The sequence below is a fragment of the Diprion similis genome, chromosome 3 (assembly GCF_021155765.1).
Source record: "Diprion similis isolate iyDipSimi1 chromosome 3, iyDipSimi1.1, whole genome shotgun sequence".
Classification (NCBI taxonomy): Eukaryota; Metazoa; Arthropoda; class Insecta; order Hymenoptera; family Diprionidae; genus Diprion; species Diprion similis.
In genome coordinates, this window is record NC_060107.1 from 16,480,394 (window position 1) to 16,493,036 (window position 12,643).

A 12,643-nucleotide genomic window follows, 5' to 3' on the forward strand; every position below is an offset into this window, starting at 1 on the left:
CCGAGTAAAAAATATCTCAATGATTTTTATTTTTTCAGTGATATTGCGAGCAAATTTTCTTGACGGTATAAAATTATCAGAACAAACAATTATTCAATTGTCGGTGTGGTTTTTGCTATCTTGTTTTTTTTTTTTCTCGATTCTGTCACATATCCCAGAACTCGACGGTATTGAAAAAATAACGTAAAAACTCAAAAACGAAAAAATAAATCCGACAAAACAATGGAGGTTCTCCAGAAGTATTGCCAGCAATAATTATAATTTGCTCTGTCATATCGTTGACCTTGTCAATCTTTGGTTCTCTAAACTTGTTACGCTGTCTTGCTGTCTTGTCCGAATTAGAAGAGGAAGCCGCATAAATTTGATCAAATTTTATTGAATTCTTTTTGTTCTTTCTACGTATCCGTATCATAATTTGACATTCCTGTTTGTTGTATGTAAAAAATGCCGATTTTTCCACTACGAGGCATTAATAAATCTATTTTTTACTTCAGAATATGTATCTGCATGTCATGTTGGCGTTAAATTCCGTTCTGTAAACTGGTTATGGCAGTTTGTGATTCACCAATTTTTTTTTCTGTTGATGGGTTTTACCTTTACCATTTGAATCAGATTTTTTTCCACCAAATTTTATGTAAAATCATTCACATAACGTTTGGTTAATCAGTTTCAAAAGTTTCAAGAACAGAACTTGCGAGTTCTAAATACAAGATCTGGTTATTTTTCAACGATTCTGTGAAAAAATCAATCAGTTCCTTTAGAAGTGATCAGTTTTCATCTTCGATTGTAATTTTTTTTTATTCCACGAACGTCTAGAATTTGAAATGTCAATTGGAGTAGAAACTTTAATCGAAAGCAATTCGGTTGATAATATCACTTCTTACAATGTCACGTCGTGATTGTGATAATCGTTGGTTTTGAAATCTGATTTTTAGTGTGAACGTAGATAATGTTTAAATTTTGAAAGTCAAATTTTTTTAACTGAAATTTTTTCGTCACTTTGCCAATCGTGAGAAAAATTGAAATGGAAAATGTATAACATTATTTTGAAAAAACAATATGAGGTTTTCTATATTCGAATTTGAAGAAGTCGTTGACCAAAATATCATCGTTAAATTACACAAAGTTTATATTAATTTTTTTCAATCCTAGACTTTTGGTTAAAATGTCAACGAATCAAAATCACATTAAAGAAGGACAAACTTGAAGTTTGTTTGTTTTTTTTTTAATTTTGCGTAAGGAATCGCGCGAAGGAAATAAATCAAAATATTCCACGTATTGAAAAGTGAAAACTAGCGAGATGCATGAATTATCTGCAACTCATCGTCAGAATGCGTGTTCCTTGATTAGAATTAAGTTACTAACGTTACTGTATATAACGATGCATGCGTACGAAAAATCGCTACTTTACATCTTTTGAAAAATTTTGAAAAGTCTAAGCCTTGAGTCATTTTTAAATTGCCTGGTAACGATGATTTTCTAGCCTAAGGTTTCGTTACGTTAACGTTACTAACCTCAGCCTGATGTTCTTTACAATCGGATTTCAAGGTGTTGAAACTTGAAACCGCATGAATAATCAGAATATTATAATAGTTTTGGTATAAAAATGAAGAGTACTATATTGAAAAGCCTGCGTCACGTGGAAACCGGAGGCGCTGAAAAATTTCATTGGAATCGTATAAAATCGTCCGTAACTAATTGCTTGAAATGATAATTGACCATTCCGACTGTGACGTCACGCAATGAAATTTAATAGCGTTTATACGTGCCGAAGTACCTAAGCGTACAATTTTCGTCATACAACATCCACAAGATCGGAAAACCCGTTAATTTCTTCCTAACCATTAGGATCATGTGATACTCCAACCTTTACCGACCGAGCAAACTCACGTTTTCTAGCCCTATATTAAATAAAGAGACGAACAATGCAGCATCGAAATTTGAAGCCTATCCGTTGGTTTTTTTATTTAATATAGGAAGAATAAGGGTGAGTCTGCTCGGTCGGTAATGGTAGGAATACTACATGACCTTAATTAAGAATGAAAGCGATTTGTGGGTTCCATTCGCATTGCGGTTTCATGTGTAAAATCCCATTTATTTCTCATACAAAGGCATGCAACTTTTTAAGCTATTGGGCTTTTCCTTTGACGACGGGATTATAATGTGTTTTTCTGAAAATCAGTTTAACTTTATTCCACTCCGTGTGTAGTTAGAACGGCTTATTGTTGACAGTTTCGTCATTATTAGCGTCAGAAAATAGTTACTTTCATTCGACGGTAACGGAGAGAGAGAGAGAGAGAGAGAGAGAGAGAGAGAGAGCGCAAGGAATTGGGTGAGGAAGAGAGCGAGAAAATTTATTTGATCCTGGTGCAAATGCCCTCCAAGGACCATAGGATTTGTGCAAGATGGAATTACAGAAATAATGACAAAAAAAAAAACAAAAAAAAATTAATAAATAAATAATAATAGATATTTTAACCAGATAAAATAAATATAATTCAAAATAAAATAAAAGGAAATAAACAAAGTAAGTAGTATTGTATAGAGTATAGAGAGAGAGAGAGAGAGAGAGAGAGAGAGAGAAATTTTTGTTGTTCCACACAGCCCTGGTTGAAAATCGAATCAGTTATTCCTGGTCAACAGGTTCAGGCTGACTGCTTTTGCGTGGTTGGTCCTTCGTCTTCTTCTTTCTCTTTTTCACTCCCGCTCTCTTTCTCTCTCTCTCTTTTAAGGAGATGCAGTGCTACGTTGGCTTGCTTTGGATATTACTTCTGTAGTAGTTCATATCTGGTTTGAGTTACTGTTTTGTTATTGAGTATAGTTTATTAATTAAATTTCCGATCGGTATCGCAATTACTGTTTCTTTTTATTGTACCGGATGTGATTATTTTCAGCAATTTTTAATTGCAAAGCTTTTATTCTGTCGGGAAGTTGAAAGAAAAGAGTAGAAATATCAATAATTTAATACAATGATAGATTGAAAATTCATTTTATGTCAGAAGTATGTTTCGGAATAAATCTTGATCTCGTGTTTTTTTGAAAAAAGTACTAATCCATAAAGTGAAACGTAATATGTTGCATGAATTGAATATTGAAAATTATTTGAAACCGCAAGTTCTAACTAAACAGTTTCGCTTGTCAATCACTGAAGGGTAGCCAGGCAAAACGGTGTAAGTGTTAAAATATCGAGAAAAAGGTTTTTTTTTCTGAAAAATTCAAATAAAATCCGTATGCACGTCCTTGCAAAATAATATGGCTGACGAAAATTCAGTCGGATAGTTGTGAAAAGCTGGCGAGAAGGTGCAAGTGCCATCATGATGATTTTTCAGAAAACCAAAAAACTGTCCCAAAATTTGATTGGTTGATTTATTGGAAACGAAGATCAAAAAGTACTTTTCAGTATTCTTCAAACCCGTTCAAATGTAATTTAAATTTTCAGGAGAGCAAAGAACTGTCCCAAAATTTGCTGGATTTCTGCATCTACCTTCTTAATGGGCGGGGTACGAACATGCAAAAGACCAAAAGTCGACGGGACCAAAACCCGAAAGCCAAATCACCGACTGTTGAAAACGTAGATAAACCTTAATTACGAAAAGTTGTATTATGGAAAAATAAATATTGAGAATGCAAAAGTCGATAAATAAATTTACACCGAAAGTTTTTTTTGAGAATGGGCAAGATTGCAAAGTGCAAAACTTTTAATTGCAAATATTCCGGACAGTAAAAAGTCGGCGTTTCAAATATCATGCCTTTTCGAAAATTGACTAATCCCAGTTTATCAAAAACGACTGACCAAAGAATCGAAAGGTCGAAGTCCCGAAACCCATTAATACAGAATGCACAGAATACCGAGAAGCTGCGAGACGTCAGAAGCACATTTATTCTTTCCATCGTGACCAGTTGCAGCTAACAGATGACGTTACGCTTGTCAAGTGACACGAGGGCGCGAACGTGAATTTGGAAGACGATTTAATGTAACGATGTATTGAATAAATCGGACGTAAAGAAAAGATATCTGGAATTTGACTGAGCTCTAAGTGATTCGTAAACCTTCAAAGTTTCTCATCGTCACACTGATTTCCCAACGATTTTCCGTATGAAATGACACTTTGAATTCCAGTGATATCCAGCAGCTAATTTGTCAAGTGAATAGGCTTGAATGATGATGTTTGACGTCCTGCAACTAGTCCTAATTCAGGAAGAGGTCTCACTATCCAAAATCTAGAAAAAATGATTTGATATTTAGAAAATCATGGCTTTGGGTGACAATTTTCATTAAAAACTATATTAACATCAGATTCCTGTGATTTTTATGAATTTCGGTATCGATTCATTATTTCTATGAACTTCGTTTTGGCTTTGAGCGATTTTTTTTCACATAAAAATAGATTATACAAAACAGAGCACCATACGGTTTACACATCTTTTCTCTCCGAGTCAAATGCCGCAATTGATCGTGGAAGCGGAGAAACATGTGAAAATATTTTCACCGTATGGGCTTCTCTTCGCAGTGACGAGATTGCATCGCCCACGTGTTTTTTTTTATGCTTAGTGCGGATACTTTCGTGTCTCTTCGTGAAACGAATATTAGATGGGGGAAAAATTTTTCCGAAAATTGAAATTGCTTGTGATTACGTTAGCGATTTTATTTACACATAAATCGTGATTTACGATTCTTCACTCGAACATTTCCATCAGTTTTATTTTTTCACTCGATTTTCGACCCATACAAAATATTGTATAGGGAAATGGGTGTCAAAATTTACGACCGCTATTATTGAAGTGAGATTCATTAAAATCTAGAATTATTCGTGCATTTGATTAACGCATCGTCAACTTACATTGACCGCAGAATTGTTTTTATCGAGCTGCCTATAATAATATATTAGCACAGAATAAGCGTACAGGAATAATTGCAAGGATAAAATGACCAAGTGTTAAAAGGTGAAGAATCTCGTTTCACGGTATTTTCAAAAAAATACAAACGACGCCTTCGAAAGTGTAAGAAATATTTTCAAAGAAATACGCAAATGAATCTTCGGAAATTTTATACACAAAGTAACATTTTGTTCAGACTGATATGAACAAGTGAGAAGATTACATTCGAAGGTTGGAAGAAGCGCAAGTCGGTGCTTATAAGATCCCCAAAATTAATCTCGAATGTCAAAAAATGCCAAAAGGATATTCTGCGATGAATCGAATGAAATATATGATTGAGGATTGGTAACGTTCCCCGTACAATTTTCGAAACAGATCGTGATCGGAGAAGTTGGAATTTGTGTGGTGAAAATTGAAGTACCGTACTAATTCAGTCATTAAACCTATTCGTTGCATGCGAAGCAAAAATTTTTATAGCTCAAGCATCGGGGAATTTACAGAGACCTTAAAAAGTAGGTGATTATATTTTATCTATTTTTCAGTGCCAGCAAAAAAGAATTCGGAGAGTCCAGAACGAAATTAACTGAAGGAATCAATGAATTAGTAGTTATTATTTTTTTATGGAAAACCCCAACAAACCGATTCGTTCTGACGACTAAAAGAATTATGCGAAATTTTTACGGTTGTAAAAAATGCCAATAAGAGCCGACATCCGATATTTTATGCTTTTTTTATCTACTGTCGTCACGTGCGCGTCACTAATCGCCAAATCTTGATTGATACGTATTGAAATCATTTTATTTCATGTGATTCGAGCCACTTTTTTCAACCTTACTGATTCCTCACAGACAATATTTTTCGTGAAATAGTTCAGTTTTTTCACCGCATTCATTTAAAAATAGAAAAAAAACCGTACAACTCGAAAAATATTTATCGAAGAAAAAAGTTGCGGACTGCTACATTGGAAAAATTTTTCCCTTGAACGTCAAGATGTTTCTGATTTATTAGAATTTTTACAGATTTTTCGGTCGCCTTTTGGTTCTTAAAAACTGCAAAAATCGAAAAAACCGTTTTTCAGCACGAGGACTCTTCGGAATCGACCTGGGAGACTAATTTGGCATAAATTTTTTTTTCAGGTTCGGAACTTTCAAAAAAATCGGTACCACAAAAGTCCGTGGAGGCTGATTCACCATTTTTATTCGGCTAGACCCTTTCTATGCGAGAAAAATGTCTCAAGCAATTAGTAGAAATTTTTTTTACAAGCAATCTTTGTCTTATCGGTCTCACAATCAGATCCGTGAATTCAAAAATACTTTTTGCACAAAATTGACGCAATTTGATCGAATAAAAGTTGAATTAGTTATACGAGTTGTAACGAATAATGATAAACGTTTGATTAATGAATTCAATTCTCGTAACAAATACATTTTATCGCTTCTTTTGATTTCTGGCATTTAAACGAAAGTCCGAAATACCGTTTCTCGTGAAAATTAGGAATTCGTGAAATTCGTCAACTCGATTCCAGTTTTATACCAGACAATTGTCTGTCTCTTTAAAGAAAAACAGAACGCAAAGAAATAGCAAACATATTTTTAATAATATTCAAACAGTAATTTTTTTTCCCGTACGTTCGATTTATGCAATACATCATTACATTAAATCGTCTTCCAAATTCACGTTCGCGCCCTCGTGTCACTTGACAAGCGTAACGTCATCTGTTAGCTGCAACTGGTCACGTTGGAAAGAATAAATGTGTTTCTGACGTCTCGCAGCTTCTCGGTATTCTGTCCATTCTGTATTAATGGGTTTCGGGATTTCGACCTTTCGATTCTTTGGTCAGTCGTTTTTGATAAACTGGGATTCGTCAATTTTCGCTTTGCACTCTTGCCCATTCTCAAGGAAAAACTTTCGGTGTGAATTTATTTATCGACTTTTGCATTCTCAATATTTATTTTTCCATAAGACAACTTTTTCGTAATTAAGGTTTATCTAAGTTCTTAACAGTCGATGATTTGGCTTTCGGGACTTGGTCCCGTCGACTCTTGGTCTTTGCATTTTTTAACCCACTCTATTAAGTCTGCTGCTCGACTTCCCGGCTGCTCTTGACACCATTTTAAAAGCCAGATTCTGTCAAAAGACGAGTATTCTATAATATTTTTTTCACATTAGCGAAGCATTGCGCCTTAAGTAAGCAAGGCAGAATTTATTTTCGTCTGACGATAAATAAAAATTCATGTAGCTAGTCACGTTTTGATTCCTGTATCTTACTTTTTCCTTGTCGCAAGCGACCCATACAAAACACATCTAGATACTATAATTATTCACGAAGCGTTCAAATGTATTTACTACGACAATTGAATTCGTCAATCGAACGTTTATCATTATTCGCTACAACTCGTATAACTGGTTTAACTTTTATCTCATCTAACTGCGTCTATTTTCTACAGAAAGTACTTTTAAGCCCTTGGATCTGAGATCGATACGACAGACTATCACTTCGCATGAATTTCAGATGATTTTGCTGGTAAAATAATTCTCCAAGAATTGTTTGAGATATTTTTTTCGCATAGAGAGGTGCGCAGATTGGGCCCGGCGCACGAGCCTAGCGCGAGGCTAGCGTACGCTGCATCAGGCTCATTGTCAGCTACACTAGCCTCGCACGTGGCTCGCGCGCTCGGTCCCATCTGCGCCGTGATTGGTGGACTTGAAACGGCTCTAACTCAAAAATCGTTGCTGTAAAAAAAACTGTCACGAGTAATTTTTGTCTTATTTTTTTTCCAGGAATCCGTCAGTGCCCGGTGGTCCGCGGGTACTGGGTGTATATATATATATATATATATTAGACCGTATCTAAAAAATTTACTATTTTTTTTTTAATGGTATACTGAAAATATTGTTCAAGATGACGAAAAAGAAATACCATAAAAATTTCAGATTTTAATATTGATATTTAGAGGTGCCTCATCGCAATTTTCTACTTTCCATAAGAATAATGTGGCAAAAATGGTTCTTGCGCTCCTTGCGATTTTTATAACTAGATAACGACGCGTTGTACAGAAAATTCACAAACATGTTTTTGTGGGAAATTGAACGTTCTACAAAAAAGGTCTCTTGTCATTTTACGATAAGTCTACTCCTTCAAAAGTTATTTGAGGTCAAACATCAGCAAAGGACCTCAAATAACTTTTGAAGGAGTAGATTCGTCATCTTGAACAATATTTTCAGTATACCATTAAAAAAAAAATAGTCAATTTTTTTGATACAGTCTAATATATATATACACGTAATTGTCCGCCTTGTCTCGCCGATTCATTGCCTACGCTTATTTTATACCAAATTTGTTCTCAGCCCATGGTAAAGTCCAAACGTCCTGAGAAGGATTCCATTGCTCTCCGCTTTTACATTTCTGCTTCATTTTTTAGATAATTATTGCAAAAAGCAATTAGGGCCCAACATTCCCATATTTTATCACGTAAATTAAAATGATTTCGGTACGTATCAATTAATATTTGGCGATTAGTGACGCGCATGTGAAAATAGTAGATGAAAAAAGCATCGGTCGATTTTATTAGCAGTCAATATTAGCATAAATTAAAATGATTGCACGGAATTCTTTTAGTTGGGAGTCGGTTTGTTGGGTTATTCCATAAAAAAAAGAATGACTACAAATACAGTTATTTCTTCAGCTGATTTAGTTCTGGACTTACCGAATTCTTTTTCGCTGGTCCTAGAAAATATATAAAATATAATCACCCACTTTTTAAGGTCTCTGTAAATTCCCCGGTGCTTGAGCTATACAAATTTTTACTTTGCACGCAAACAGTGAGTAGGTTTAACAGCTGAATTAGTGCGGTAATTCAATTTTCACCACACAAATTTCAACTTCTCCGATCACGATCTGCTTCGAAAATTGTACGAGGAACCTTACCAATCCTCAAACATATATTTCATTCGATTCATAGCAGAATATCCTTTTGGCATTTTTTGACATTCGAGATTAATTTTGGGGATCTTATAAGCACCGACTTGCGCTTCTTCCAACCTTCGAATGTAATCTTCTCACTTGTTCATATCAGTCTGAACAAAATGTTACTTTGTGTATAAAATTTCCGAAGATTCATTTGCGTATTTCTTTGAAAATATTTCTTACACTTTCGAAGGCGTCGTTTGTATTTTTTTGAAAATACCGTGAAACGAGATTCTTCACCTTTTAATACTTGGTCATTTTATCCTTGCAATTATTCCTGTACGCTTATTCTGTGTTAGTATATTATTATATGCAGCTCGATAAAAACAATTCTGCGGTTAATATAAGTTGCCGATGCGTTAATCAAATGCACGAATAATTCTAGATTTTAATGAATCTCACTTCAATAATAGCGGTCGTAAATTTTGACACCCATTTTCCTTTACAATATTTTGTACGAGTCGAAAATCGAGTGAAAAAATAAAACTGATGGAAATATTCGAGTGAATAATCGTAAATCACGATTTATGTGTAAATAAAATCGCTAACGTAATCACAAGCAGTTTAAATTTTCGGAAAAATTTTTCCCCCATCTAATATTCCTTCCACGAAGAGACACAAAAGTGTCCGCGCTAAGCATAAAAAAAACACGTGGGCGATGCAATCTCGTCACTGCGAAGAGAAGCCCATACGGTGAAAATATTGTCACATGTTTCTCCGCTTCTACGGTCAATTGCGGCATTTGACTCTGAGAGAAAATATGTGTAAAACGTATGGTGCTCTGTTTTATATAATACATTTTTATGGGAAAAAAAATCGCTCAAAGCCAAAACGGAGTTCATAGAAATAATGAATCGATACCGAAATTCATTAGCATCACAGGAATATGATATCAGTATAATTTTTAACGAAAATTGTCACCCAAAGCCATGATTTTCTGAATATCAAATCATTTTTTCTAGATTTTGGATAGTGAGACCTCTTCCTGGATTAGAATCGATATTACGTCCACGTGAAAAGCTAGCGTCTTCAAATATCTAGGACTAGTTGCAGGACGTCAAACATCATCATCCAGGGCTATTTACTTGACAAATTAGCTATTGGATATCACTAGAATTCAAAATGTAATTTAGTACTAAAAATCGCTTGGAAACCAGTGAGATGTTGAAAAACTTCGAACGCTTACGAATCACTTGGAGTTCAGTCAAACTCAAGTTATCTTTGCATATTGGATATCACTGGGAAATTTTTTGGACACTGATCCAATTCCTGTATTTTAATGAATGAAAATGATGTTCGTGTGTTTCACAGTTATTTAACTCAGTAAAAATGTTTTTTCGAAATGTTTTCATGAACTGCGGAGCTAGAAGCTTAGCTAATAGTCTATTGCGAAGCCCAAGTTTATGCTTACGTAATCGGTTGGATTTGGTTAGAATATCTACCAAAAAAAATTCACTTTGCAACTTAGAAACCACAAAAACAAAAAAATATAATACGTTTATAACATGACACGAATTGACATCAATTACCGTTTGAAAAATCGATCAAATGTGACTATCAGTCGCGTTCTGTTTTAGCGATGTGAAATTATTCTCCAGCTGTTTCGAATTCTTCCAAAAATCCTCGTGAAAACGATTTTATAAATTTCGAAAACGATATCATCGAGATTCAATTGATAATTCATTTTCCCCCGGTTTAGTCATCGTTCGGTTTTATCACATCGTAAAATTCCAAAAAAATCCCAAAATCAATCAACATAATCGAAAACCCATAAATTCGAATAAACAAAGTTTAATTAGAGGTTTCAATCATTTAAAAAACTTTGCATTATTTTTTTTCGTGTTATTGAAGAGGTATTTCTTTGATTACTATCATTTATCAAAGCTGAAATAAATAAAAGATAAAAAATAAAAAATCATACTCACGGAACTTGTCGAAAATTTATTTATTCGTAACGGAAATGAATCATCAGATCATTAATTGACATCAAACGAACGGTTTCGTTGAATAAATTGTAAAAAAAAAAAAAATTTTATTTCTCTGAGATCATTAAAAAAAAAAAACAGTGAAAAAACTCTCTATTGAAAATGCAGAGATTTTTGTATCCTCGTTTCTTTTATACAATAATTTTCCTTCACGCCTCAGCTTACTTTCAGTTATTCCAAAACTTTGTTCGATCAGTCAAATATTGTCAAGAGTTTATTAAATGAATAAAGGAAAAAAAGCAACACCTTCTTGGTTCATAAAATGAATAATATTATCATCCCAATAACACTCGAGTCTTACAATTAATCGTGATTGGCAGTATTTTTCATTGTTCATAAGTGGGAATTCCGTTTGATCTGCGGTGAGCCAAGCGTTCGTTTCCCAAAATTACGTACGTAAGTTCGCCGAGATCGAATGAAATAAGAAAAAAAAAAAAAAAAAAAAAAACCCAGTACCGCTTACTCATTCTTCCGCGATCGATTGTAGAATCGAATATATATATTTTCTGATTCCACAAGGGCGATGACTGTATAATTAGACAGTTGGCAACCACAACGAGACCTTCGAAAAAAAAGAAAAATAAATAAATCGCTGTAAAAATCTTTCGCGATTAATCTGCACTACAAATATCAGCGATATTTGGGAAATTCACATCACTCATCAGCCCACTTGCCTCTATAATAATAATAAAAATAAACAAAGAAAAAAAAAAAAAAAAAAAAAAAAAACTGGAATGTATTACAATTTCCAATAACACATGGGATGTATAATATTCATTAGATAAATAAATATATATATGTATCTATACGTAGAGGTAAAACCGGTTGAAAAATATCAATAAAAAGCTAAGGAGAAATTTTATATGTATTTGTGATAATCAGATTTTGCTGAATATTAACGATTTTGCAGCATACAAATCGTTCGAATTACCTTTCCTTTGAGATGTGTAATTTCAATTCTAAAATTGTCATGCAGTACTCATACCTTTACCGACCGAGCAAACTCACCCTTTTTTTCGTATATTAAATGAGCAAACGAACGATAAAGGTTCAAATTTCTACGGTGCGTCGCACATGTGTAGCGGAATTCAAAATATTTATCCATATCCTGAAAATCGACAAAATAATGTGAGCTCGGTCGGTAAGGGTAGGAGTACTACATGACCTTAATTATCGAATCCATTTTTTTTTTTTTTTTGCTCTCTTTTATTCAAATATAACAAACTTTATACTTTCTGTGGACAAATACGTATGGCTTTCAAATCGAGAAGCTTACGGCAAGTCTCATAAATCTTATCCTCTGTTGTATCCTTGGCGGTTTTGCTATGAATTCGCTACGCAACACATTTTGTAGTCTGAATTATTCAACACCCTGTAATTTTTGTCTCATGGTCAATTCGGCGAGAAGAAATTATGATCCGGAATCGCTTCAAATGCTCGATTAGTTTAGAAAAATAAAAATAAGAAAATAAAATAATCGACCTTCTGTGAACGCACGTTTTGTTGCTTTTCCGTATTCGGTACAATAAAATCTGCATAACGTATGATTGAATCGTTGAAAATAAAGTGATCGAGATATACGAGAAAGCCGTTCTTTACATTCGAAGTTTAAAGTCGAAATATCCTTGTTTACCTCCTTCCTTAAGTTCATTCGTTAATTAACGTGACGAATTAATCTAATTAATTTTGTACGAGCGGAAAAATTTATGCCATACTTTTTTCTTACTTAAATGAATTATGAATAATTAATGATTATCTTCTTGCTCTGGGATCATTGAAAACAAATTTTAAATCCTGATAAGAGTTTAAATAT

General features: G+C 33.9%; 1 protein-coding gene across 1 annotated transcript in view; it reads left to right on the forward strand.

Moving 5' to 3' along the window:
- LOC124416725 (flotillin-2) overlaps window positions 1-12,643 on the forward strand; it is a 403,676-nt gene that overhangs the window by 68,887 nt on the left and 322,146 nt on the right. The window lies entirely within an intron of this gene.